Source organism: Mchenga conophoros, linkage group LG18, assembly GCF_057382185.1.
Source record: "Mchenga conophoros isolate Kocher_MC1m ecotype Shallow Benthic linkage group LG18, M_conophoros_male_GT1.1, whole genome shotgun sequence".
Classification (NCBI taxonomy): Eukaryota; Metazoa; Chordata; class Actinopteri; order Cichliformes; family Cichlidae; genus Mchenga; species Mchenga conophoros.
Genome location: NC_140543.1, coordinates 2,265,369 through 2,291,329, shown reverse-complemented (window position 1 = coordinate 2,291,329; position 25,961 = coordinate 2,265,369). Strand labels below are relative to the sequence as shown.

Sequence of the window (25,961 nt, the reverse complement as noted above, 5' to 3'; positions counted from 1 at the left end):
ACATTTTACTGATGCTTTTAATCTCTTTAAATGATGCAGATTAAAAATTCACTTTAAGCTCAGGATACGGCAGCAGAAGTTTGTTCGTTAGCGCCGTGCAGATGTTAGTTCCTGATTTCAGCTCTGCAGCACGGTTTCATTTACATTCAAGTCCAAATGAGTCTGAAATTGAAGTGAAACTCTTCGATCAGTTCATGTTTATTGTTTTTGATTGAATTTCACTTCCTTATTTTATCCAAACTGAGCAAATAGACGTTCAAACTTCACTCAATTCATGTCAGCATGTCTCAGATATCAGCTGATAAAAAGTAGTGTTTGAAATGGGTCAACTTTACATTTTGAGCTGTTAGTGAGAGAGTCTGTTAAAAAACACCGGGTATGACCCTGCAGCCAGGCTGAGAGCCTGCCTGCTCCTGACCCCTGAGTCTGCATGTGTGGAGCTTTTATTGTGAAGGAGCCTTGCGAGGCCTCCCCCGGACAGACTGGAGCTGTACTGGCGTTCAGCACCTTCGTGGTGGTGGTTCGTGTGGATTTCAGTTCAGGTTTCCGTGAGGCTTCGGTCCTGCGCCGCCTCTTCAGGCTCCTGTGTGTCTCGTGCTGCTTTCAAATACCATCCTCATGTGTTTCTCAGTGTTGTACGTTTCTGAGCGTCGCAGCTCGTCCGGGGGACTTTCTGACCTCACATTGCTGTGACCCACTTATGCAAAATCTACATGCGAAGCTTCGTCCATAAGCAAACATTATTCACCACAAGGCAGCAGCGGCTCAGAGCCTCGGCCTGGAAAGAGTTAATAATTCACACAACATGAAGCTGTGGTCTGAGGCTGCTGCTGCTCAGTGAGTCAAACCATCTATCAAGGCTCAGCTCCCTTTTTATCCCACATTGTTTCACTGTCGTCAGGCTGCAGGTGGAGAACACCTGCTGACAGGTGAGGCTCCTCAGCTGCAGTGGAAACAGACTGTATAAAACAGATGGACGTAGCGTCGTCACCTGTTTGTTAGTGAAGTCACTGAAGGGTACTGTATGCTCATTGGTGAATGACTTTCAGTCACAAGTTGTTAGCCAATGAGCATCTTCCTCTTTGTCTTTTTTTACAAACTCTAATGGGAACAACACAATCAACACTGTTGCGTTTAATGACACCTGAAAGCAGCGACTGAGACCATGAACTCATCAGGATCAGATGATCAGGCTGGAGGGTCAGAGGAGGCGCCACCTGCTGGACATTCAGAAGAATGCACTGGCTTCATTTTGCACAGCTGGAAACAGCATCCATCTTTTATTTACAGTCTGTAGTCGGAACCCACAGAGCCACAGCATCATCGCAGGAAGAGGCGGAGACTTGGACACGGACGAACTGTGAACGCGTCCTGTAAGATGCTCATCGACCAATTAAAAAACCTGCTGTGTACCTGGTGAGCAGGTGGTGAACAAGTAGTGTTTCAGAGGCGCTCACATCATCTCGACTTTACCTGAAATGTTTCCACAGTGCTGAAGCTGCTTGGGCAGCCGTGCAGAGAGCAGAACAACCAGCAAAGCTTTTCACTCTGACTTTAACTGATAACGCTCGTGATGTGTGACGACCACGGCGCTGTGAGCGGTTTGAGATGTCCACACCTGAGGCAGGTGCTGCTTCTCTGCAGGGTTAAACTGTTCTTTTCATGTTACTGTGAAACAAAAGTCCAGTGCTAAACACAGTTGTGGGTCACAGCAGCTCGATAAAGGTTTTTTAAACTTTTCTGCAGTGAATTATCAGAAACGGGTCAAACATGCAGGCATGCTTCTCCCTGCTGCTGCGCGCAGACGTTAAACTGCTGCAGCTCATTTAAACTCCGATCGATCGCTCTGATGCTCTCAGCTGCTTGGAGAACAAGTACAAAAGCACTAATAACTATTTCTCTTCAGGGCAAACGAGCTCATCACTTTAATGTAAAGCCCGGCAAACTGTTCTGTGGAAAACGCCACTCGCATCACTTCCTGTTCTGTGTTAATGTCGAGGTGTGAAACACGCCATATGATGATGATGACACGCATGAGACGCGACGCAGCTACATGACGGATTCATGGAGCTGTGAAAGATTCCCACCTGCCAAACGCCCACGCTGCCCCATCTCCTCCTCCCCCTGCTCCTGCTGATAGGGACACTGCTCCTCCTCCTCCACCTCCACGAGCATTTGGCGTTGAGTCATACATGTCATCAGCAGCAGTTAGCGTGTTTTCAAACCTCAAGAGGAAAAGCCGAGGCACAGTCTGACTCAGACAAGATGAGTTTGTGGTCTATTATTGAGTAGGACGTCACAGCGCTTCAGGGACACTTTAAAACACACTGATGGTTACAGCGCAGCCACCAGTCCGTAATCCAGTTAGCCGATTGATAGAAAAATTACTCATGAATCCTTTTTATGTAAAAATGTCAGACATACTGCTGTTTCAGCTGTTTGTTTAATGTAGAAAATATCAGGGAATAGTCACATATCATATCAGTCACTATTTCACATGATTATTTGAAGAAATAACTGTTTTATTCTATCAAGTTGAAATTTATCTATAATCAAGTCTTTTTAGAGTCATGTTGCACTTGTAATAAAACAGTATTATTCACTGGTAAGTACAAACTAATTTCAGCCCAGATCGTCATCTGCAGATATCATTCATGCCTGAGTGCTCAGAACCTGCCATTTAGAACCTGCAGGGAAGAAAAATAATAATTGTAATGATTTCAATCACATGACATTTACGTCATATTTGCATCAAAACTGTTTTGGTTTTGGTTAAAAGTACAATACCTGATGGCAAATGTAATTACTGAAAGGTAAAAATACTTGACTCAGTTCTTTATTACAGAATAAATTCATATTTTAATTAGTGTAAATTTATAATATGATAAATAATTAACTACATAATTTAAGCTGCTCCAAAATGTATTATTTAATGTCTTTGTTTATTTTTTTAAGTGTTAATAAATACGCTGGTCTGCAATTACGCAATCATTACAGTACAGGTATTTAGTGTTGCATTCAGATACACTCTGAAACTATTTTTCCAGTCAAAACGCGTTTGATTGATCGGTTTAAAGTGAAAACTTGACTGGATAAAATTATATTAATAATTTCTATCTCCTGTAACCTCGCTAACAAACAATACAATACACTGGTTTTAATAGTCCCGTGTTAATCTTTTAACCTCATAACTTGGAGGGAGAGGGTTTTTCCCAAAGCGCCTGAACGCAGCTTGTGTGTGTGGAGGAGCCGGGTTCGCTGAGCGCTGCTCCTGCTGAGCTCCGGATACGGTATGAAGGAGGACCGGGGGAGGGATGAGGTGGCTCTCCGGTGAGCGCACTCTCTCTCTTGGGCAGATTTATGACCGCAGTCGGTCGGTTTGTGAGTGAATGTGAAGCATTTATGAAGAGTGGCGCCTCGCTGGAGTTCGCTCAGCAGGAAGGACGGACGGAGATGAGATGCTGATGTTCCCGGGCTTCACTCCCGGCTCGGAACGATGGACTGCATTTGTATTGTCACCACAAAGGTAACGCTTGAAGAAAGCTCATAAAATACCGACACACGCACACACTGGAGGGCGAGTTTAGTTAAGAGTGAGTCGGTGTTAAATTCGGCTTTCATTACATCATTCAAACGGCTTTTTAATTAGGTGAAAATTCACTTTTTTCAAGGGTCCGCGCCTCATTCCCGCCGTTGGTCCCCATTAAAACAGCACCGCTGATGAAGTGGTTAGTATCGATTTGTGACGATACATTTATAAAAGTGAGATTTCGACCAAAAATAGTGCTACCTCCTAATAGGTGGTATGTTGTCATTAATTGTGAGTCGATGGTCAATTCGGCTAGTATATTATAATAAAGACGACTTTTTATTCAGTAAAAAACTTACTTTTCTGAAGGGTTCGCGCCTCATTCCAGCCTGTTATACCCATTAAAGCAGCATCGCTAATGAACGGAGGTTGGTAACCGGTTTGGATGATATGAAGCGATGATTGTAGGGAAAGTAAAACCATTCATTTTACTGTATCATTGCCGAATTGAAGAAAAGTCGATGGACATATACAGCCCCAAGCCTTTTATTCTTACTCATCGGTTTCTTTTCTAAAAAATAAGGATTAGAAATAAATTTGACTTTTCCTAATGCGAGTTTGGCGTGACATTTTCTTTGCTCTTTATCTTATTGTATGGTCTTTACCTTACAATATAACACACCTTAAGGCAACAGTTGTTGTGATTTGAGGCTATATGGATTAAATTTAATTGAAATTTTCAGCCTTTGGTTTATTAAGCCTCTTCTCTTTTTAAAGTCATACTTATTTTTGGGATTCAGTTCAATCCATTTATTGATTACTGATCAGGATAGTTACCAGCTGACTGTTTTCACTTTATGCTGGCAGTGTGTGGGGTCTGACTTTGAACTGAACACAGGCTTCTTGGTGTTTTTAGAGCTGTGAATGAAATTTGAAAGCATCCGGAACATATTGACATTTTGATTGTTCATTTTTATCACATTATTAACATGTAATAATGTGACAGAGCTAATAATGCTGCGTGTGATCTGCTCTCTGCTTCCTGTGGCGTCACTGTAGTTGCTGAACGAGACAGAGCTGATTTTTGCGCTTTCACGTTTTTTTTTCCACACCAGTTGGAAGTCTGGAGCCGTCACCTTACTGAAGCTATTTTGAGCTCTTTGTGTTCCTGGACAGTCTGTAAGTTGTAGTTTCGTAGGTCAGGGAAAGATTGATAACTGAACATTGTCTGTTGAGATCCATGGAGCGTTTTAAATTCATTATGAGTGTTTTTAGGTGACACATGTCTACCTGTGTCCTTGAGCATCATGGTCAACCTGAAGAATCCCAGGTTTACTCCGTGATGCACTTTCTCTTTGTGTCATAGTGTTTGGTTGTTTTATCGGGTTTATAAAAGCTACTAGGGCAAAAACATTTATTCAGTTATTTATTGGTACTTTCAAACTGTAAAAAAAAACCCCTTTATGATGTTGTTTTAAACAACAAGCATGAGTTTAAAAACCAAACGTGAACCATGACGTTCAATAACAGAACATATCGCTGCATGTATCTGGTTATGATGACGACTTCTCAACCTGTCGTGTGATTTAAGGTTTGGGTGGCCTGCAGCAGTGGTGCTGGTGTTTCCTGAAGTTCAGATTTGGCTTTTTGAGGCACTGTCAGACTTCAGCCAGTCGCCATCTTTGTGCGCTGAAGTTGCTGCTCCTATCCTGGAAGTTCAGAAATAAGTTTCAGGTTCAGCGCGTATCCATGACTTGAGCTTCTCGAGGTGAAACGGTCTAATGGGGGTTTTAAAACATCTGCTGTAAAGGTGACAGAGGACAGGAAGATGTTGTAGAAATGAGAGAGACGCCTCTAAAACCAACGATAGAGCAGAAATGAAAGCAATAAAACAGAAGCTGAGGTTAGAACAGGAGGTCGGGTCAGTGTCCATGTTCTGTCTGTGGGAAGCGTTAAAGGAGCAACTTTGTCCTGAAAGATGAGTTTCAGTCTCTTAAATGTGTTTGCTGGGCTGAATCGTTAGTGGCTGTATGTAAACGAGGTTAACGTCCTGATGCGGCGTCTCCAGCTGGTCTGGGATCAGTGTCCCTGCAGGCCGTCATCTCTTCTCTGAAATCCCATTTCTGTGATCCGTGTCTCCTCTGATCTGAACCCCCGCTGCCTCGTCCTTAAAAACTCCCTCCGTGTGACATTAAACTTAAAGGACATTTTTCTCCCTGCACCCGCTGAGCACTGATGAAGAGTCCTCAGTGGATTTGAACCAGCAACCTCCGTGTTCCTGTTGGTTTCAGGCGTCTCCTCCCCGCACAGGAAAGGTGTCAGAGCCTCAGGTGTGTGTTTGTAGGGCAGCGCCTCGGCGTTGGCGCTATTTTCAGCTCCTTATTAACGACGAGCTGCAGCTCGGTGATTCAGCAGGACAAAGCACAGTCGGCTCGGTCTAAATACAGGAACACCAACAGATCAGCACTCGAGGAACACCTGAGGACACGGCTACAGGACGCACGCTGCCCGGGTGACTAAATATGTTACTTAAGAACCAAAACCAGCGTTTACAGTTTGAAATATGGTGAAAATTATCCACAGAGACCAAAACTGATGTGGGTTCAGCCTGTAAACATTTCAATGTAGGAACTGAGTCACTGCTGGAGCCTCCGATTGGAGGTCGGTGCTCGGATCAGAACCTGGCCGGGAGTTCAGGTCCTGGTGGCTCATCACTGATAGAAAGTTTGCTGGTTTCAGGCAGTTGTGTTTTTAGATGTTTCACGAGGACCTGTTGTTGTTCCTGGCCCCTCTTAGAGCTGCTTTGCATGATCCACAATTCAAAACAATCCTTCTTTGTCTTCCTCCAGGCCTCGATGCAGCCCCTCAGTTCATCCAGCCTGATTAGCTTTGATTAGGTTTGAACACCTAGTGGGAGTGGTGGCTGTATGCCCTCTCTGTGACATCATTCAGGTCCAAGAGTAGAAAAAACCCTGATAAACTGAGAGCTTTAGAGCAGTCTGACGCCTGATCATTGGAACACAACGTGAATGACAGGAAATGAGGAAAATAAAACATCTTTTTTGTTTATAAAGAGATGCAAAAAATGACATAAATTGATTGATGTGTATAAAATCTCTCTGCTGTGTTTCTCGCCACGCTGAAACCAGCAGTGCAGGCGCTCTCACGCAGATTCAGACACTTCCTGTCAGAAGTCTATTTATGTCGACGTCCTCACCCCCCGGAGCGAAAATTCAAGCACGAGATGATGTTTAATTTAATTATGACTCTGTGACAGGACGCGGCGTTTCAGCGTCTCCGTTACGGTGCAGTCATGTCCTGTTACTGTCCATTTCCTTGTTGATGTGAGTCTGTGCGTCCTCACAGCTCTAACACAGCACTGAACCTGTAATGAGTGTGTGGGTGGGAAAGAAGTTATCCAATCACAAATCAGCTCGTTACTGTGGGTTTAAACACGGAGTCGTCCTCACAAACGCAGAAACATTCAGAGCCGCAGTCTGCTGCAGCCGGAGGTCGGAGGTCAAATCGACCGTCTCCACTCCTTCCAGAAAACAACCGCAGTAGCAAGGGCTGATGGGAAGGCTGATCGGCCGCTACCTGCAGAGAAGCGTAACGAGCTCGTGCTGTCGGACTGTTGATGCTTCGATCAGCAGCTCGCCGCTGCGCCTGGAAACAGCCGCCTGAATTATTGATGATGGTTACGGGCAGAGCGAGGAGAGTGAACCTGCGAGCACGAAGAGTTAGAAACATGGAATCATTCCTAGATTGACTTTTGTCTGTTGGTCGTTACCTTTGTTTTTACCTGTGTTCAACTTAAAATACTTTAATTTACTTTCATTTAAAGCTTTTTATGACCTTGATGGCATTTTGTTATTTAGGTTTTCACGAATTTACGCGACAGTTTTCTCTGATTTGATATATACTTAATGCTTAATGTCGTCAATAACATTCATACTTTTAAAGTTTGCATTTTTAATTTATTACTTTTTTGCTAAATAATTTTAATACTAAAGTAATTTTATATTTATTTTAATAACTTTATATATCTGGTATTTTTTTATATGTAAGTTCTTTTAAAGTATAATTTCATTTTAATACTGTCTTAAGTACTTTCAGAGCCCGTATTGCAGTACTTCATGGCCCAGAGATGAACACCTGCATTGAAGCTATTAGTGATGATTATGTGCATAAACTACATCCTGAGCTGCTCGGAAACACTAAACCTTCTGACCCCAAACCTTTATCGGTAAAGCCGGTCACATGACTCTCTGCGGTCACATCTGTCGCACGGTCGTGAGATGCGGTTTATTTTCTCTTTGCTGTAGTTTGACAGGACGGCAGCAAATATCCACACAGATGTGCTGATGTTCAAGCGATGCCCGGAGGAGGAAACAAACCCTCGATGAAAGCCCTGCAACAGACTGGCGACCTGTCCAGGGTGTACCCCGCCTCTCGCCCTATGACAGCGGGGATAGGCTCCAGCACCGCCCGCGACCCTGGACAGGATAAGCGGAAGCGAATGGATAAAGTTGAGGAGTTGTAAAGTGTTTTGTCTGGTGTCAATTATATCGTCAGTTATATCGTTATCGCAAATTTTCAAATGTATATCGTGATAAATATTTTTGGTCCTATCGCCCTGCTCTACTGGTTTCACCTGTTCTGCTCTAAGCTGGTGGTGTTAACCCAGCAGATAAACCGCGCGACACGTCGTGTCGAGTCCAGCTGTGGCGGCCGAAGCTCGGCACAGGAAGCTCAACAGCTATCTCTCCCCTCGCTGTAACGGCGCTCCTGCTGTGAGTGACGTCGAGGCGCCGTGAGGAATTTTTAATGGCTGTGTTTGCACTGCAAGAGGCTGATGGGCCCTGAAGGAGGACACAAGCCGAGAGGAGCAGCCATGCAGTTTAATAAGACACACACACACACACACACACACACACACACACACACACACGCGCACACACTCACACACTCAGCAAGCTGCCAGCAGTCTGCAGGGAGGTGAGGAGAACAGAAGGAGAGGTTGGAGAGGAGGAGGAACAGAGAGGATGCTGGGAAGCGTGGGCAGGGCGCTGAGATGAAAACAGAGGCAGAAGACTGGCTCTCACTTCTGTTTGCTTTCTGTGCGCTCTGACCCTTGACCTCTGCTGATGATGCCATAATCGCGTGGCACCACTGGGAGTTAAATTGGCAGGTTTCTTAAGAAGCTTCTCTGTGAGTGAGTGGAAGGTTCACACTGACGCTGTTTAATAAACGAATCTTCAGGTCAACATTTTAATTTGTCTGTTGTTTCAGTCTGTGGCTGGATACCTGCAGAGCACCTGGCCTCATTCAGGACTGTGTCCAACCCTAAAAACAGCTGTGCGACACATTTATCGCAAAACTTCAAGTATAAGGTGTCATCTTTTTAAGAAAATGTGTAGCTTTCATTCTGTTACTGTTACACACTGGAGCTGATGCCTCACGCCTCCATACTGCTGCAGGGGGTTGAATAGTTTTGAAAGGCGTCTGGTAACACAGGTGTGTGTTGGCTGTTTGAGTCGGTTTCTTCTGTTGCTGTTTAACTGATCAACTTTCTGTGTGCTGACTCTAAAAACGTTTTGTGTAAAATCAGACTGTATATAACATTTGTTATGTTTAGTTGTTTATGAATCCTTACTAAGATGATATGACAGTGCCTGAAAATAATTTGCTTTATTGGCAGCTACTCGTCTTATGCTCTGCTCGACTCGGATCAGCCGATTGCTGTTTGTGACGTTGCTGACAGGGACGTTGCCCCCTGGTGGACAAACTCACAGCATTGGACTGGGAAAGGTGCAAGCTATCCACCTGTCAGTGCTGCAGGGCAGGTGGACCAAAAGTCACGAGCTTGACTGGGATCACAGCAACGAGGTGTTTGTTTTGGTTTAACCACACCACCCCTGACACCATCCGCTGGGCTGGGGCACCCAGATTCACCTCATCCTGCCAGATGTTGTTCAGGTTGTTTCAGACGTGACCTCCGCTGGTTGTTACTCCGGGCATCAGTGCTGACTCTACCCTCTGTCACCAAAGACAGAAGCTGGGCATTTGTGGATTTTCAGTTTAAATTCTCACTTGGTTAATGTTGTGCTATCCACCCACCATAACACTGAGCGCTAGCAGCCGCGGTGGAGCAACTCAGTCGTTTACACATAGCAATGAGTGATATCGCCTGCTTTGAACAGTGGACATAAGGTGATATCAGCTATCTGCTAAAAAGCCATTCATTCACATAACGAGACAAAAAGGCTGCAACAGCATCAGATTTTATTTTAAAAATCTATTTTTGTCAGTTTTTCTGTTCCTGTGTGAAACTTTGCTGTTTTCTCTCTGATGAACAGACGGAAGTCAAACAGATGATAAACACCCGTCATTAACTGTGACGTTTGTGGGTCGCTGTCATCCACGTCTTTTATCACTTTGATGGAAATAATCTCTATTCTTCTAATTTATTCTCACGAGTCTGCGGCACTTTCTCTGGATCTCTGTGTTTCTCTGCTTCAGTCGAGTTTCTGCTTCTCGTCTCCGTCGTGTTGAAGTCTTCATTAGGCTGTGGTTAAACATGCTGTTATTGTGCTTAAGAGCTTGATGCTTTGCTCTGCAGGCGTTTTTACAGCAGAGGAAGATTTCCTCCTCCTCCTCCTCTCTGATCCTCTGCTCCCCCCGGGCTTCCCCCCTCTTTCCCCCTCTCCCTCCATTTGTATGCATGCTGATGGAGAATCTCTGTGGTTTCCCTGCATATTAAACCGAGCTGTCATATCTCTGCTGCGCTGAATAATAGATTTTCCCTCTTTGTTTTAGAGAGAGGGAAAGATGAAGGAATAGAGAAGGATGAAAACACAGAGAGCAGAAGGAAAAGAAATGTGCAATATGTTAACATGATTCATTTCCATTATTAAACAGATCCTTTTATAGTAGCAAAATCACAGGACAAATGTTGAATTTGGAGAGTAAATGTTTGATTAAAGCCACAGAGCTGCAGCTGTTCCCTTCATAACCACAAGAAAGGAGGAGGAAAATTAATCAAGTAATCGTTTGACTTATTTATGGCTCCAAAATGGAAAATTAATCACTTGGTCCAGTCTTTCCAGTGTGAGGTCTTTGATTTGTGCTTGATTTCTGTTATTTGGGCAAAGAAGGACATTTTAAGGGTGAGCTAACTTTTAGACCAAAAGAACTAACAGATTAATCAAAAACTCTTCGGTCAAACTTAATTTTTACCAGCTGTGGTTGGTAGACACTGCAAAATCTCTTAATGCTCTCTGCAAATGTATTTTTTCAAATGAAGGAGAATCAATCATAAGAACTAAATATACTACACTGTAAGTAAAGTAAACAAGCTCTACTTCAGTCTGCTTTTAATATATTTGGAGCTAATGCACTCAGACACGTTATAATAAATAAGCTTCGTATGAATCGATTTTTGTTAATGTTGGATCTGTAGAAGAATATATTTTGTTCCTGTGCCCCATACACCGCACGGCTGCATGAAAACGGGCTCCGCCGTCACTCAAACAATAAAAACACTAGAACTAAAGTAGAAGCACAACTATGTGACGTCTTCAGGTTTCTTGTTTGATTCATTTTATGTGAAAAAAAATGTTCCGTAACAGAAACGTGTTTAGGAAGCTAGGTTTATGTTGTTCGTTTTTTAAATTAAACTGAAGTCAGTTTTATGTATGCAGCACCAAATCACACCAGCAGTCGCCTGAGGTTGCTTTATATACTGTGAGGACCTGACAATGCTGTTAAAAACATGACATGCACGCTGTTTTGACAGACAGCTGTGGGGTTTTTGTTAAATGTCGGTGCCCCATACACCGCACAGTCGCACACTCTGGTTGTATTAACATTTGTTGTCAGTTCTTGGGTTTCCTTTCATTAAAGTGTATTTTTAGGTTGCAGCAGACTGATAAATGCAGGCACTGATGAGCAGAACTCAGTTAATGTTGGTAGATAAATTAAATTGGAAGTGCATGACAAATTAGTGAAAACATTTGCTTCAAATGGCAGGAAGCAGAGATTCCTTCCTGTGCGGAGCAGGGAGGAGATTTTCGGTGATAAGAGTCCCGCGGGGATCAGAGATCGTGATGTTGGACGGCAGGAGGACCCGAGCCGCAGACTCCGAGGGGAATCGCCTCTCAGTGCAGTCTGGTAGTTTGTCTTTGTTTTCACGCCGCCTCTGACTCTCTCAGTGTTTGTCGCGGCCGCTGTCGAAACAGGAAGTGGCGGCCTTATTGACTCACTCCAGGGCTTTCCCATAGAGAGCAGATCACAGAGCTCCGGCTTCCTTTGCCTGCACTGCGCTGAAAGATTTTCCAGCTGCCACTTTCTCCTGAAACGTGCTGCGTGCCTCGGCCTCGCTGCGTGTCTGCAGCCCGAGCTGATCTCAGGTCAGACTTCTCCCTACCTGAGTCTCTCCTGCAGCTGTGTGACACCTGGAGGACTTCCTGTGGTCCGTTCAGTCGGCTAATTATGGTCGTTGAGTTAAACTTCAGTTATTATTCGACGAGAATGGATTGGCGTCTGCTTTATATTCTTTTGGGTTTGACCTGCTGGTCAGACAGAAAGTGAAACAATGAGGTCACTGCGTGGAAACGGTGGACGACTGGAGACGATAATCACGGACTCCTGGGCTGCTAAAGCTTTCAAAGCTGTTGGGCAATTATTACAATTATGGTTTTGTCAGTTTCTTTAAATAACGGTGAGAAATCAGGTGATTGAACAAAGTAGAACTGCAGCTAATCTGCCCGCTGTGTTCCCGGCCTCCTTAATTTCACTGTGACGTCTTCAGTTGTTGACCTGCACAGTTACAGGAGAAGAATTAAAAGCATAAACATTTAAAACTTTAAAGTTTCTTTACAGGCTTTAAAGAGTCTTTATAGTCATGCTTTTAGGTAAAAACTAAACGTTGCAGATCCAGAATAATCTTTATTATAATTATGTGATAATCTGGAGCAGCTGCTGGTTTTGTCTTCACACGGTCCTCTGACGTCTTTTATTTATGCAACATCTTGACTGTAAACCGATTGAAAGTATTTGGCTTCATAAAAAGATGACGTGGGTGTCTTTAATGGAATTGTCGATGATCTCACTGGGAAGCTAAACATTGGCTTCTTTTTTCAGGAATAAATCCGCTTTAGAAAACTCTTCTGTCTGCGATTGTTTATGCTGATTTACTTTTGTCTCCTCAGGTTTGCTTAGATGATTCAGACTTGTTTGACTACAAAGTCTTTGACTCACCACAGCAGACTTCTAGAGTTTAGCGGGTTGGTCATCACGGACCGCTCGCAGGAAACGTCTCTGATTTGTTCTTATCTGTAAATGATTCCAGTTTATCTTCTTCTTCTTCAGTTTATCTTCTTCCTCCTGTGTGCTCGGGTTTTCACAGACATGGGAAAATCCGTCTCACTGACGTCCTTGGACCAGGAAGTGTTTCCAGATGTTAGATGTGAACTTCATTATAAGTGTCGCTGTTTGCTTTTTAACATGTTACGGGCATAACTGTTAAACGTGCGTGGAGCTGATTGATAATCTTTACTGATCAGCTGGATTACAGTGAATAATACATATGTTTAGATTTGACGTCACAAACACGAGTGAGCGTGTTTGATGTGTTTATTGTTGCTTCGCTGCTTGTTGACCACAAATGGACCCAATCGATCGTTTGATAATTAAGGACGTGTTTTTAAAGCAGTACTTCTTGCGGCTTTACTGCAATCTAAACTAAAAATAGTTTGGGTTGGCGGCGTTTCATGATCAATATTTATTGGTGCACTAATGCAGAGGCGTTTTGTGTGCACGTGTGACCCGACGGCCAGTAACTTCAGGTTGGTTTGCACATCTGTTCTCTGGAGAGAGCTGAGGAGTCTTCATTTTAAAACCTGCCTCTCTCTGCTGCAGCGTGGGAGCACAGAGGATTGTGGGTAGGGAGTGGCGCTGAGCCGCTGCAGATACGACAGGGACGCTAAGATGCGACCTCGAATGGCTCCGACGTCCCCCCCTCCTCCTCCCTCGCCTCAGGGCGACTCCTCGCCATCTGGGTCGGCACAGGCACAAGAAGTCACTGCCAAACTGTCATTTGGGACAAAAACACTCACAGGCAGACGTCTTAGAAACACTGAACGAGGGGGCGTGGCCTCTGAGGTACAGGTGAGACAGAAAACCTGGATGGTGATCATAGTTTATGAGCGGATGAAACACGGCACTTTGTTGGAGTTTGTCTTGGAGGAATAAGGAGAACACAGGAAGCTTCACAGGAAGTTATCAAACGTGTGGACTTTTATTTATGAAGGAGCACGTCGGCCCCAACGCCATCAGCTGTCATTGGATGATTATTGGTCAGCTGATACGTGGGGAGTACGTGTTTTTCATCTATAATTAGTTTGTGTGCTTTCAGTGCATATTAAATTATTAACAGTGTGTTATCTCTGATACTTCTGGGAAATGAAGGCTGGATCACGCTGTGCGAAAGCTTTCCATTCAGTTTGGTGCATCAGTGTCTGTTCAGCTGCAGCGCAGGAAAGGAAACTTTGGTGTGGCTGAGGCTGTGCTGCCCCCTGCTGCTGGTCTGTGGCGGTGCTCGTTTCCTGCACATTGATCGGTCTGTTCCAGCTGGTGTTTAAAGTTGGCAGAGATTTGTAAGATTTCAGTCCTGGTTGCTTAGCACCAGCCGCTGCCAGCAGCTCTTATTAATATATTTGGGGGGTTTAATGTTTGTGGTTGAGGACTACGAACAAAAACAGTGAGCACACAGCGCAGCAACGATCTTCTCCTGTTTATTCTCGGGGTCGTCTGCTGGCAGAAGATCAGCTGATCGGTGAGGTTTGTCATTTGTTCTGATCTGAGATCTGCTGGAGTCGTGTTTTAGGAGTGTTCAGGTGTTCAGCTCTCCGTTTCTCAGTGTGTTTGACAAAAACGAAGCCCTCGGCTGCTGTCAGCTGGTCTCCTCTGGACCGTGAGGTCGGCTGGTTTCGTCTTTCTTTGGTGGATTTTGGATGTTTGGGATCTTCAGCAGGTTGTTTGGTTAGCTCGGAGCGTCCTCACTCTGACAGAGGAGCACATCTCTCTGTTTGGATGGTTTCATTCAGCTCTAATTGAGGTCCAGCAGGGGGCGCCACCTCTACAGCTGTTCACCTGACTGTGCAGGTCAGATACAGGCAGCAGTTTGTTCTGACTGGAACTGATAAAAAGTTTAATTTACAGATTTTGTTTTTCATGTGGCATGACAAACTATGTGTGCCTTATGTAAACCCAAAGTCTTAGTCAAACCAGCTGTGTGTGAACAGCTGCAAACACCTGGATCAGACTTTTCTGTAGTTTTGTTTCAGAGTTTAGCTTCTCTAATCAACATCACCAGTTTTAATGAACTGATGAATGTGCAGACATGTGAAGACCATCTCTGAGTTTAGGGCTTTTGATTGGTCAAAATGAGGATTTATACACATGTGACTTTGAGTGAAATGTTTCCTTATTGAAGTTCCAACAAATCAGTTTTCAAAGAGCTTTGAAAGGTGAAACATCTGCTGCGGCCAGCGATGAGAAGAAAGCCGTGAACCCCACAGCTCGCTGTTGTTTCTGTTTCCGTATTTTTATCGTGTCGAGTGTACGGCGTCTGCCGTAATGAGAGCTGAAGGCGTGAAGCAGCAGCTGAGATCACAGGTGTGCGGAGGTGAGCTGCTGGATCGGGCTGTAGGTCGCTGGGTTGCACGACTGACCTGAGGTTTGCATGAAACTTCTGTGAGAAACTGGGAAGAATATCTGTGTTTGCAGGTGTTATGTTACCTGTTTCTTTATTTATTTTTACTAAAATACTTCAAGATAAATTCCTGAAGAAAATACATTTTTATTCCAGCCCAAAAGGAGACAAATGTGCAACTTAAGTAGAACATAGATCAGCTGGACGTGTTGATATCTGCCACCACTAGGGGGAGCTGTCCTGCAGCAGGCATTCACCTGACTCAGGTGTTGCTGCAGGTTTGATCGGGTCTTTTGTTTCCTGACTGATTTCCAGCTGGCGTTTCAGAGGGCTCGTTTGTTTTGCAGGCGTCTAAAATGCCTCCCACTCTTCTGTTTTTTTGTTTGTTTGTTTGTTTGTTTGTTTAAAAAAATAAATTAAAGCAACACTCACGTTATTTTAACACCTGTATTCCAGGAAATTGGCCTAAAACCAGCATGAACAGCAGCGATGGAGCCTGTTATACTCCTGTTTTCTGTCTGAACTCCCTGAGAGGACTGAGACTACCTGATCCCGCTCACGTGCTCCTGAAACGACCCTGCGTCTCTCTGCAAGCTCCTCGGTGTGGCGGCCGGTCGCCGAGTGGCGTGTAAAAAGCAGCAAGGTCGCTGTCACTGCACACGCTCACTCTGCTCTCCCGTCTCTGAGCATGTGCAGGCTTCTTGTTTGTCTGCACGTGTGCGAGCCTGACTCAGACTTCCATAACAAGGCGCTCAGACAGACGCACGCCCAGATGGAAGCTGATTGGTTGAAGTGTCTAAAGTGTAATGAGAGCCTGAGCGTCTTGCTCCAGTCTGTCTGTGCTCGGTTTAAGGCGTCTGAATCAAGCGCCGTGATTGGTGTGTGTCTTTTTTCTTTTTTTCTTTTTGAAGGGCAGTAAGTTTGGTGACCTGAGTCCTAAAACTACACTACCCATGATCCTCAGTCGCTGCTAAACCTGGGTCCAGTGTGATGGTAGTAAAGCACAGTTCACCCAGTCTGAAGCCTGAACTTGATGGTTGTTATTACCTTTAAAAACATCTTGTGATTATTGAACTTTTTAGTGGGGAGCGATGTTTCAGTCGAGTTGGACTTAAGAAGCCGGGGTGGGATCGACTCGTCAGCAGAAAGGCGAAGCCGAGGAGCTCCTGCCTCCAGCAGCAGCACAAGCTCTCTCTGAACAGCTGAAAATAATACAGAGGTCATCGATGAGTAAACGGACTTCTCCTCTGCACACTGCTGTTTGTGGTAACCGCTCACTACCCATGATCCTTAGCTGCTGTTGGGGGATTGGGTTTGGATGATGCGCTGCTGGTTTTCAGGTTGCAGGTACTGGGACTTGGGAGCTGTGTCTGCTGTTCTTTAGGCCCGCAGCTGTGGGATAAACAAGTTTTATTTGGATGTTTTGAGTCGTTTACCAGAAATATTGGAGCTCAAACTGTTGGTGGATTTATTGATTGGACACTAAATGGAAAATAATGTTAAACTAAATGAATATTTTCAGTATTGATGAAGTAAAATAATGAAAAACTCAAAAACTATTTGCCGACTCCAGCCTGTAAAATTACAAATGTAAACATTTAAAGCTGATGTCTTTTGTAGTTTCCTGATGTGGGCTGAGTGATTGATTTTAGAAATAATCAACAGATTAGTCGTCAATAAGCCCGATCGGCTCATTCCTCTGATGTGAAGCAGCTTCCTCAGAATCTGGTTTAATGGTACAGAGCTCCTTTCTTCTCACTTCTCACATTTTCTCTCTTCACCCTGAATGACTAACACACACCGAGGAGGCGAGCGGCAGACAGTGGGTGGACGTGTGTCTGAGAGTGTGTGTGTGTGTGTGTGTGTCTGAGAGTGTGTGTGTGTGTGTGTGTGTCTGAGAGTGTGTGTGTGTGTGTGTCTGAGAGTGTGTGTGTGTGTGTGTGTGTGTGTGTGTGTGTGTGTGTGTGTGTGTCTGAGAGTGTGAGTGTGAGAGATGGAGATAAAGCGGCAGATTTCGGGTGGAGCAGAAGGTACAGAGTGAATCCGACCGACTGTCTGTTTGTCTTTCTGTGCTGGTTCTTAATTGGAGCGTTACTCTGCAACACACACACACACACACACACACACACACACACACACACAGGATGAGATTGGGGGGGTTGTTTATGTTGATGTATTCAAGATTCTCTTCGGTATCAACATATTTTAGAAGAGACCAAGAAAGGAAGTGACTTAAACAGAAAGCCCCTCAGACGTGCTGCAGTCACAAACACGTCGCTGCTGTTACAGGAGGAATAAAGGGTTAATAGGAGGCTTAATTGATTAGAATTAAGGCTTTTGAGAAGTGGAACGAAAATCATACATGATTCCAAACATTTGTTACAAATAAATAACTGCAAAGTGGGGTGTGTGTAATTATTCAGCCTCTGAGTCAATACTTTGTAGAACCAGCTTTTGCTGCAGTTCCAGCTGCCAGTCTTTCAGGGTCTGTCTCTACCAGCTTTGCACATCTACAGACTGAATCTTTGCCCATTCTTCTTTGAAACAGCTCCAGCTCAGTCAGATTAGATGCACAGCGTTTGTGAACAGCAGTTTTCAGATCTTGCCACAGATTCTGGATTGGATTTAGATCTGGACTTTGACTGGGCCAGTCTAACACATGGATATGTTTTGTTTTAAACCATCCCATTGTTGGCTTTATGTTCAGGGTCGTTGTCCTGCTGGAAGCTGAACCTCCGCCCCAGTCTCAAGTCTTTTGCAGACTCCAAGAGGTTTTCTTCCTGTATTTGGCTCCATCCATCTTCCATCAACTCTGACCAGCTTCCCTGTCCCTGCTGAAGAGAAGCCCCCCCAGAGCATGATGCTGCCACCACCATATCTGACAGTGGGGATGGTGTGTTCAGAGTCATGTGCAGTGTTAGTTTTCCACACATAGCGTTTTGCATTTTGGTCTCATCTGACCAGAGCAGCTTCTTCCACATGTTTGCTGTGTCCCCACATGGCTTGTGGCAAACTGCAAACGGGACTTCTTATGGTTTCCTGTTAACAATGGCTTTCTTCTTGCCACTCTTCCATAAAGGCCAACTTTGTGCAGTGCACGACTAATAGTTGTCCTATGGACAGATTCCCCCACCTGAGCTGTAGATCTCTGCAGCTCGTCCAGAGTCACCATGGGCCTCTTGGCTGCATTTCTGATCAGCGCTCTCCTTGTTCTGCTGTGAGTTTAGGTGGACGGCCTTGTCTTGGTAGGTTTACAGTTGTGCCATACTCCTTCCATTTCTGAATGAAGGCTTGAACAGAGCTCCGTGGGATGTTCAAGGCTTGGGAAATCTTTTTGTAGCCTAAGCCTGCTTTAAATTTCTCAATAACTTTATCCCTGACCTGTCTGCTGTGTTCTTTGGACTTCATGGTGTTGTTGCTCCCAATATTCTCTTAGACAACCTCTGAGGCCGTCACAGAGCAGCTGTATCTGTACTGACATTAGATCACACACAGGTGCACTCTATTTAGTCATTAGCACTCATCAGGCAACGTCTATGTGCAACTGACTGCACTCAGACCAAAGGGGCTGAATAATTACGCACACCCCACTTTGCAGTTATTGATTTGTAACAAATGTTTGGAGTCATGTGTGATTTTGTTCCACTTCTCACGTGTGCACCACTTTGTGTTGGTCTTTCACCTGGAATTCCAATAACATTGATTCATGTTTGTGGCTGTAATGTGACAAAATGTGGGAAACTTCAAGGGGGCCGAATACTTTTGCAAACCACTGTAACTTGTGCGTTGTGGTTTCAGAGCTGATGGGAGACGCACAAAAGCTCGTGATCCCGCCGCGTGCTCAGATCCTCCTGAACTGTAACCAGAGACTAAACGAGAATCAAAGGACACAAACGGCAGTCTGCACTGATGCTGCCAAACCTCCTACTGTAATATCAGTTAAAGCGTTAGGTAATGTTAGTCACAGTGTTTAAATTGTTAAACATTATTAAACATGTACTGTGTCAGCCAACATCAGCAGCAGCTTTACTGCAGAAACCAGCTAATGTTCACAAATCAGGTTAAAAAGCTGCTATTTTTATTTTTCCTGATTTAGTGGTGATGAGGGTCGATGTGTTTACAAAGAGACTCAGTGTCTGAGACTAGTTTCTACATTTCTGCCATTAGTTTTAAGTTATTAACGAGGTTGAAGGACCTGGTTTATGTCGGTTGCTGTTTTTGTTGTAGCTCGTCTGTAGTGAGATGAAGTGTGATTCAGTCAGATGATTAATGAATATTAAAAATACGAATAAACGGTGATCAGTGAAACTTTAGAGCAGTTATATCAACTTTACTGTCCAGAACTGGTGCAAAGAAACAAAAACCAGCCGAGCAGTAAAAGTGACGAAAGTTAAAAGTCGTTGTCATGAAATGAATTTAACACTGTCGCGCTAAACAACAGGAGAGAGAGAGAAATAAAAATGATCCGGGCTGATCGGATGGTTCGTCTTCCGTTTGCTCGTTCCCGTCAGATTTCCATGAAACGTGGGGCTTAGTCCGCCCTGGAAGAGACTTTTGGACAGATGTGGATCCAGGATCGTTTTCTTCATCAGAAGCACGGGCTAATGCTCTCAGCAGGAAGTTGTGCCCCCTGGTGGCTGTTAGAAAGGCGGCAGGTTTGAGGCATCTGTGCGCCGGTTCACTTTTCAAACCCGGAAGCTTCGTCCATCTTTTATGTAACGCCGCCGTCAGCCCAGCCGACCAATCGCCTGTCGTATCTTCTTCTTCGCTGTCAGATTAAAACGCACCTCTCTGATGGAGGGAGCGCTCGCTGCTGTGTGTGGGCTCGCTCTTCCTCCTCAGTGTCCTCCTCTTCCTCCTCTCCTCCACATCACTGACTCTGTCCTACATCACTCTACCTTCCCTGAGGATACACCCCCACTCTCTCGCTCTCGCTCTCTCGCTCTCGCTCTCTCTCTCTCTCGTTCAACCCTCCTCGTTTCCGATGAGTCATGTGACCAACCTCTCTCGCCTCCCCCCGCTCCCCAGAGACCAATCACACCCCCACAGAGGGACGCTTTACGAACACACAGCAGCCCTCGCTCTCTCTCGTCATCATCGCGGGAGAGAGAGAGAGAAAGATAGAGGAGGAAAACAAGCGTGAGGACGAGGGAGAGAGGAGTCCGGGCGAGCGCCTGAGAGGAGGTCAAGAGGGAGAGGAAAACATTCAACCAGCAGAAGAAGAAGAAGGAGGAGGGGTCAGCAGGGAGGAGGAGGGGGAGGTTCTCCCTGAATGAAGGAAGAGCTCTGGGAGTCGTTTCCTCCCCGCCGTGATGGAGCGATGCGAGGAATGAGGGCGGATGGTGAGAGCAGGGAGCAGCAGCAGCAGCAGCAGTGGAGGAGGTGGAGAGGCAGGAGGTGGAGGCGGAGGAGGAGGAGGTGCTGCTGGGGGAGCCGCAGCCGGAGGCGGACGGCGCGGGAGGAGCCGGCAGCGCTCCCGGAGGAGGCGGCTGTCGGCAAACTGCCCCGGCGTCGACAAGATGTCCCCCAGCAAGAAGGTGGAGTGCTTCTCGCCCATGCTGTGCCACTGCAAGGTGGCCTGCACCAACAGCACCATCTCCCTCATGTTCGGCTGCAAGGTGGGTGTAGGAGGGGGCGGGGTCGTCGGTGAAGTGGGGTCACGGCGAGGGGGCTGGGTTGGTTTGTGGTAGGTTAAAAAGTAGAAACCCAAAATAAAGTTTGAGGAAAAGTCTCCCGATCATCGTTAAATGACGCCAGAACGTCACAAGTTACAAAAACGAGTTCGGAGAAATGTTTCTGAACGCTCGGCGACGAATCCTCCTGCTCAACGTCTGAACGCGAAAGCCTGACAGGCGGGTCACATGACTGTCGTTTACCAGTTAACTACGATTTCTTTTGCTGTTTTGTTGTTTTGTTTTTGTTGACTGTCTAAATCTTTGTGAATCTTGAAAAGCGCCGAATTTATGATTCTAAAAACAAAACCTCAGGTTGGGTCGTCGAGCCGACCCCCAAACGATCCTCGGCTGAGTTTAATACAGTTGAAGATGTCCCGTCTTTGAGCAGCGGCTTCAACGGAAGGTAAACATTTTCATCCCAACAAAACTGAAACTGATCCCAGGTTCAGTGCAGATTTTTAAACTCGTTGGGAATCGCTGTCCTCACGTTTGCATCAGCAGAGGCCAGATTGGCCCTGATCAGGTCATCCTGATCCAGTCAGAGCGATAAGTGCTGAGACTTCAGCGTTTCATCATGGGATCACAGGATTTGTCCGTTTATTTCCAGAAATAAGAAACGAACAGAAACTACACGACGTTTTTGATGACGATGGTCGCCGTGCTGGATGAGGAGAATTTAACCTTTTTATGTCACACCTCCATGGTCGTTCTGGGCGTTATAAATCAGGAGGCGCTGGCCAGCAATGATTTCTGGGTAAAAAATTTAAAACCATGAGCGGCGCTGTTCGTGGTTCTGACTACATTTCAGTGTCACTGAGCTACAGCAGCGAAAATCTTTCCTCTGGAAGAAAAACGTCAGCTCTCCGTTTGTTCATCGGTCTTTCTGGCGCACTCGTCCGTCTGCTAGGATGCTGCGGGCGTCTCGTAGGTAGCATCAGTTTTATAATGCTCGTCGTACACGATGCCGTCTTTCATCTCCAGCTCCGGAAACACACTCTTAGATTTCCCATAATCCACCTCCACAGCTGCATTTGTGAGGATTCTTCAGGGTTGTGTTTTAAATGGATGAAAACGAAATGATTTCCTATTTAAATCAAACACTTTGTTGCATTTAAACGTCAGCGTGATTTCAAACACAGGATAAAGTTGCTGTATGTGTGTATTTATGCTGTTTACACTTCAGTGCATGTACACGTGTGGAGTAATCAGAGTAAATCGAGCTCATCTTCATTGAGATGGAGCTCCAAAGCTTGATGATGTGCCGTCAGGTTCCTCGGTGACGAGCTGGTATTAAATGAAAGTGTTTACACCGGCCTGCTGAAGAGTGCAGCCCAGATTATTCTGATCTTTAAAATGAGCCGGCGGTCTCACAGAGAAGTCGTTAACATTTGCTCCTGTGATAAAATGGAATAAATCTTTGATGGTGATCATCGCCGCTGCAGTCACACGGGTCTAAATTTACTTCTACAACCAATCAGTAGCTGCTGATGTTTTCTTACATAAAGCTGTGCAGGAGCAGCGATGGCTGGACTGTGAGCGTAATCAGAAGTGTGTGGGTGAGACAGAAAAGCTGCAGGGCACGTTGTCAAACGCACACTCAGACGAGCTGCGAATCACAACCCTGAAAACGATGAACATATAAACCTGCTCCTGCTGTGTCCTCCCGCTCTGCTCCTGTCAGGCGACTGCTGAGGGGGAAATAACCCGTGTTCGCTGGCTGTCACCGAGCGGCTGTGTTTACCGTTGTGACCTGACGCCATGCCATTGGCCGCCCGAGCTGCCCGTCGCGCCCCGCTCTCCGTACCGTCCAATCGGAGGCTGGGTTTGAAGCGTCGCTGAGGCGCGATTGGCTGGCGGGGAGCGTCAGCGGCAGGCTGGAGGGCACGTGCGTGTGTGGTCATCATGTGCTGTGCAGGGAAACGCCAGCGAACCGAAAGCTCGCTCCCTCGTGAGCTCTGCTGTCAGCCGAGAGACGTCAGGGCACGGCGTGCGCACAGAGACTCTGCAGAACTCATGAAATATTCACACGTTTTAACAGATTTACTGTCTCAGTACTGAAGAAAAAACCCATAAATGCACAAATATGGAGACAAATGAACCTGAAAAGGATCCAAAGTAAAGACGCACTTACAGTTAACAGATTTCATCATGTTGCTTTCTGTTCACCACCTCTGCATGTTTGACTTTGATCAATCTGTAGAAGCCAAGAAAGTTTCCCACGAGCTGCACGGTTACAGAGGTGATATCACGACTGCAACAATAAAACAGAACCTTCAGGGAGTAAAATTATGATAATTATGACGTCATGTCAGAGAGTAGACGGAGTATTTGAATTACAATGATCATGGCAGCGTGGTGGCCTCACAGCAGGCAGTCCAGAGAGATGCCAGTCAGGTCTCTGGGAGCGAGTTTGTGCATGATCTCTGCATTTATTACAAACTGTAGTGTTGTGAGAATAAGGCAGAGTAACTACGCAGTTTAATGTCTCAGTGGGGATTACACTCTGGAGATCACTGATTGGAGGAGACAGATCAGGTGTCTTTTTAAACTCAGCCAGTCGTCAGAGGGGCACCAGCAGACCCGAGGATGTACAAAGTGATCGTATAAACTACTTTAACAACCTTTCATTTAAAGAACTTGCTGTGAGCAGCTTCACACGTCTTCAGAAAAACAATAAATCTGTTTTTCCACGTTTCAAATCATGTTTTAGTAAATTTGGATTAAACTTATTATGACAAACAAGTTAATTCAGGAAGATGTCCCGATTTAAACCCCAGTTGCTCTTTAATGCTCCATGTGTATGAGATGGGGTGTCTTTAAACCTGTGGTGGCTCAGCCTCTCCTGATCGTGTCCGCCGGCCTGGTTTGGAGGTTTGATCTTGCTCGGCTGTTTCCTGTTGTGCGGCTGTGTCTGAGCGTCTTTGAGGAAACGATGAGCGTAAAAACTTTGCTGTTCAACAAACGGCTCCATTTTTCATGTCTCGCAGCTCGTTTCCGTAATTGCTCTTCTCTTCGTGCCGGCCCTTGAACGACCCCTCTTAATGTGATTTCTGTGTAAGTGAGCAACACGTCACAGTCGTCCTCCTTTACTTGATTCAACTCCGAGGCTTCAGATGTCTCTGTTGGTCAGATCAAGTCGACTTCTTCCAACGATCTGGCATGAAATTACAGCCGAGGAAAACAAAGAAGGAATTCTTTACTGAAGCGGGAAAAACTGGAAGATTTTCTCTTGATTTGAGATGCTCGGACTACTGAAGCCCGGATTAGCTTCACAGGAAGTTTAAAGGAGACGGCTCACCCCAAAAGCTCTCATTTTCCATCTGCCCTGTTGAGCCGTTGTTTTTCCTGAGTGTTTTGAACTAAATCAAGTGCTTAAACTCGGAAAACTTGCACCGATTCTCAGCTGGAAAACATGGATTGGCAGCTCCAGGTTGTTGAAGTTAACTCAAAGTCTTTTTCTCTTGATGAAAACCAGAGTTGGAGATTGGCAGACGGATTGGTAGTGAGGGCTCAGCTGTTGATCTGCAGGTGGACTGATGTTCCTGTCCTCGCCTGTGACCACGAGCTGGTGGTGACTGAAAGGTGGTCCAACCGATAACGCGATGTTTTCTGAATGGGATGTTTTTAACGTTCCTAAGAGCATCTGATTGTTCTGGAAACTCCTTTAACCAAACTCTCGGAGCTCATTGATCCCAACCCTTCGTCTCTTTAAAGTTGGTGCTTTTAATTTGGCGGTGTCCTCCCGTTTATGACCTGACTGGCACTCAGGTGATGTCACAGCAGAAGTAGGGGAAGCTATTCAGACTCAGAGCAGCGTCTGGCCCAGTTGACCTCTTGGCCCTCTGGGCTTTGATTGGGCCATCGCCTGGAGGAGGAGGGGGAGGGGTTTGTGGTATCATGTGGAGCAGTGTGTTGACCTCTGAGCTGTGGTTCAGGAGCCGCTCGGATTACTCCCGTGTGGATCAGGGTTTGATTGGAATCTGGTATTAATCTGTCGGGATCGGGATGCTCATAAATCAGGAGCTTAGACATTCACACGGAGACGGTCGGAGTGCGAGCTGCCGCCGCCGCCGCCACTTCTGCTCTGCTCACAGAGCTAGACTCACAGACTAGTCTTAATTAAGTCCCATTGCTCGGCTGCCATCGACCGCTCTCACAGCCACTCACTCGATACATTGTGCCGGAAGTTATCAATCATTGTGGCGTCGAGTATTTAGGGAGCTGCTGTCTTTTTCTGAACCCATTTTCAGACTTTTGAACGGCCGTCTCTCCGGGTTTGTGAGATCATCTCGATTCACAGATCAGACCGACGGCTGTCAGATTCAAACGAGAGCGACGTATGAGGACCTTCTGCTCTTCACAGAGCGCATATTAATGAGCTCATTTCACATGTTATTAATAAAGCTGGAAGAAGAGACGAATTTAAAATTCCAGCCCTGAAAAACTGCAGATTTAGAGTCTGGAGCCTCAGGCCCGTCGATACACTGCACCAGTTTAACGTCTGTGGCACAGACGAGCAGGAACAAGACCAGGACCTGGATGTTTTTAGCATCGCTCACTGGAGGAAACTTCAAAAAGTTCAGGTGAACTTTACAGAGTTGTCACCCTGTGGGTCAGACGCTGCTTGAAACCAGTTACAGCTCATGAACACTGTGGTTTTTACCATCTCGTGTCGTCGCAGGCTTGTTTAATTTAGTCATCTCACTTTGATCACACAGCCCTGTGGGTCCTGATGAAGGGCCTGAATCACAGAGCTTCTCTTTGGCCTATCAGTGACTGTAACATGTAGATTGCAGCCAAACAGTGTACCTAATAAACTGTCCTTTGAGTTTTTACCTCACTCGTGTAGAAAGCATGTTTAGAAGCTAAATAAATGGGCAGTAAATCTGATCTCAGACCAGCAGCGTGTGCTTAGCATGTTTTTCTGTTCTGCTCTGCGGCTTTTAACGACACAAACAGCAAAGTCCTCCAGTTAGGTGGTGGTGAGTGAGTCCTCCGTCGGTTGTTTCTATCTTTCTCTTTGCATTCCTCTTCATCACCC

The 25,961-nt window shown here is 45.6% G+C and overlaps 1 protein-coding gene across 14 annotated transcripts in view; it reads left to right on the top strand.

Moving 5' to 3' along the window:
- dlg1b (discs large MAGUK scaffold protein 1b) overlaps nt 1-25,961 on the top strand; it is a 100,252-nt gene that overhangs the window by 28,103 nt on the left and 46,188 nt on the right. The gene's annotated exons all lie outside the window — the stretch shown is intronic.